We start from the raw sequence: 3677 nt of genomic DNA on the forward strand, positions 1-3677 counted from the left end.
CAAACACTCATATATGTATAAAAAAATCTCCTGAATTTATAGAGAAATATGAAGCCAAGGGATAAGGGAGACACTTTTAGGAGGGTGGATGGATCAAGAAGTAGGAGACTGGAGGGGAGAGGATAAGGGAAAAATTCTTTAAAAGTGTATATATTAAGGAGGTAGTGATTAGAAGTAAATCAGATATGTGAGGAGGGCTTGAGTAAAATGAGAGAAAAATATGATTGAGAGAAATACATAACTAGTTATTATAATATTGAATGTGAATGAGATGAACTCACTCTTAAAACAAAAACAAGAATAGATTAAAAATCAGCATTTAACAATATGTTTATAAGAAATGCGTCTTAAAATGAGAGATACACAGAGTTAAAATAAAGGATTAGAGTAGAATATATTTTGTTTCAGATGAGGTAAAAAAACAAGCACGGGTGGTAGCAATAATGATCTCAAAGTTAAAGCTAAAATAGATTTAATTAAAGGAGACAACAGGCAAAGTACATTATGATTAAAAGTACCATAAAATTCTAATATTAACTTGTGTGCAGCAAATACCATGCATCTAAAATGTTAAAGGAAAAGTAAAAAAAAACTACAGGTGGAAATAGGTAGTAGTACTATAATAGCAGGAGACTTAACCTTCCCTTCTCAAAATTAAATAAATCTAACCAAACAATAAATAAGAAAGAAGTTAAGGAGGTGAATAGAATCTTAGATAAGCTAGATGTGATAGAAATCTGGAGAGAATTGAATGGGAATAGAAAGAAATACACCTTTTTCTCAGTAAACATGGCACCTTTACAAAAGTTTACCATATATTAATGCATAAAAATTGGTTAAATGCAGAAAAACAGAATTATTAAATCCATTCTCTTTATACTAAAATGCAATAAAAATTATACTCAATAAAGGACCGTGGACATACAGATTACCAGACAACCTAATATTAAAGAATGAGTAGGTTAAAGAACAATTTTCAATTTCATTAGACAGTGACAATAATGAGACACTATCTCAAAACCTATGAGTTGCAACAAAAGTAGTAATCAGAAGATAATTGATATCAATAAAATAAAGAGCAGACCAATGAATTGGTTATGCAATTAAAAAACTAGAAAAAGAACAAATTAAAAATCCCCAATTAAGTAACAAATTGGGAATTCTAAAAAAAGATGAGATTAATAAAATTGAGTGTAAGAAAACCATTTAAAACTAGGAATTTTTATGAAAAAAATAGAAAAACCATTGATTATTGTGATTAAAAAAAGAAAAAACCAAATCGCTAGCATTAAAAATGAGATGTGTGAATGTATCACTAACAAAGATGCAATTAAAATGACTATAATAAGTTATCTTGCCCAATGCTATAATAATAAATTTAATAATTTATGTGGAATGAAAGAATGTTTACAAAAATTTAAATTGCTTAAATTAACAGAAGAGGAAATAGAATAAATCTAGGGGGAAAAATGAACATACCATAAATAAGCTTCCTAAGAAAAATAGCATCAAGACCAAATGGATTTACAAGTGAGTTCTACCAAACATTAAAAATCAACTAATTCCAACAGTAAAGAAATTATTTAAAATAATAGGCAAATAATGAGTCCTACCAAACTCTGTTTATGAAACAAATATATTCTAATACTGAAACCAGGAAGAGCAAAAGCAGAGAAAGAAAATTATAAACCAATTTCATTAATGAACATGGATACAGAAATCCTAAATAAAATACTATCTAAGAAACGAAAAACTGTATTACAAAGACTATATATGGTGACTAAGTGGGATTTATACCAGGAATATAGGTATAGTTTAACCATAAAGAAAAAAATATTTAAATAATTCTTTGTATCAACAACAAAATTAACCAGAAATAATATTATATCAATAATTGCAGGAAATAAAGTTCATTCTTATTAAAAACACTTGAAAGAATAGGTATAAAAGAAATTTTCCCTTAAAATGTTAAAGGGGCAGCTAGGTGGTGCAGTGGATAGAGCACCGGCCTTGGAGTCAGGAGTACCTGAGTTCAAATCTGGCCTCAGACACTTAACACTTACTAGCTGTGTGACCCTGGGCAAGTCACTTAACCACGATTGCCTCACTAAAAAAAAAAAAAAGTTAAGAAACACCTACCTAAAACTATCAGCAAACAATATTTTTAATGGAGATATGCTAGAAGCCTTCCAAATAATATCAGGAGTGAAAAAAAGATGTTCATTGTCAACAGTGTTATTAGATATTTAATTGAAATGGTAGCAATAGCAATAAGAGAATAAAGAAATTGAAGGAATCAGAATGAGTAATAAGGTATCTTTTGTAGGTGATATGATGATATATTTGGAAAATTCTAAAAATTCAACTAAAAGTTATTGGAAACAATTTATAATTTTAGTAAAATAGCAGGATATAAATTAAATCCACATAAATCATCAGCATTTCTATAGATTACCAATAATACCCTGCAAAAAGAGATAATAAGAGGAACCTTATTAAAAATAACTGCAGACTGTATAAAATATCTGAGAGACAAATCCAGGACCCACACGAACATAATTTAAATAATCAGAGAGATGTCAATTTCTCACAAGTAAGCAGAGCCATTCTAATTAAACTGCTAAAAAATATTTTACTGAGCTAGAAAAAAATGGAATTCATTTGAAAGAACAAAAAGTCAAGAATATCAAAGGAACTAATAAAAAAGTAAAGGAAGGGGCAGCTTGGTGGTGCAGTGGATAGAGCACTAGCCCTGGAGTCAGGAGTACCTGAGTTCAAATCCGGCCTCAGACACTTAACACTTACTAGCTGTGTGACCCTGGGCAAGTCACTTAACCCCAATTGCCTCACTTAAAAAAAAAAAAAGTAAAGGAAGGAGATTTAGCAGAATCATATTTCAAACTATATTATAAGGCAGTTATTTTCAAAACTGTCTTGTACTGGTTAAGAAATAGAAAGGTAGATCAGTGGGAAAAAATAGACATATAATACACAGTAGCAAATGATTATAGTAATCTTTTTATTTTTGATAAAGGTAAAGCTTTAAGCTTTTGGGGTAAGAATTCATTATTTGGGAAAATTGTTGGAAAAACTTGAAAGTAGTGTTACAGATTGGGCATAGAGCAATATCTTACACTATTAACCAAGAAAAGGGCAAAATTCATCCCTGTTCTATATATAAAAGGAGATATTTTTTTTTTTATAAAAGTATGGAATGCTTCACGAATTTGAGTGTCATCTTTGTGCAGGGACCATGCTAATCTTCTCTGTATCGTTCCAATTTTAGTATATGTGCTGCCGAAGCGAGCACAAAAGGAGATATCTTAAGAAAATTAGAAGAATATGGAACATTTTACCTATAAGATTTATGGATAGGAGAATAATTTTATGAATAAACAAGAGCTAAAGAGCATTGTGAGGTGTAAAATGGATAATTTTGATGACATAACATTAAGTAGGTTTTGCAAAAAAAAAAAAAAACCCAAACCAATGTAATCAAGATAGAAGGAAAATAGAAAATTGGGAGAAAATTTTTATAGATAGTTTCTCAGCTAAAGGTCTCATATCTCAAACATGAAGAACTTTCTCTAATTTATATGAATGAGAGTCATTCTCCAATTGATAAATAGTTAAAATATATTGTGATAAAGTAATAGAATTTGGCAGATACCCAGGGG

At 29.6% G+C, this 3677-nt stretch overlaps 1 non-coding gene across 1 annotated transcript; it reads right to left on the reverse strand.

Moving 5' to 3' along the window:
- Nucleotides 1–3203: 3203 nt before the first annotated feature.
- LOC122737469 lies at nucleotides 3204–3310 on the reverse strand. Its single transcript, XR_006354302.1, has one exon. It is a non-coding gene; the product is annotated as a U6 spliceosomal RNA (small nuclear RNA).
- Between the last annotated feature and the right edge of the window lie 367 nt (nucleotides 3311–3677).

Source organism: Dromiciops gliroides, chromosome 1 (genome assembly GCF_019393635.1).
Source record: "Dromiciops gliroides isolate mDroGli1 chromosome 1, mDroGli1.pri, whole genome shotgun sequence".
NCBI lineage: Eukaryota > Metazoa > Chordata > Mammalia > Microbiotheria > Microbiotheriidae > Dromiciops > Dromiciops gliroides.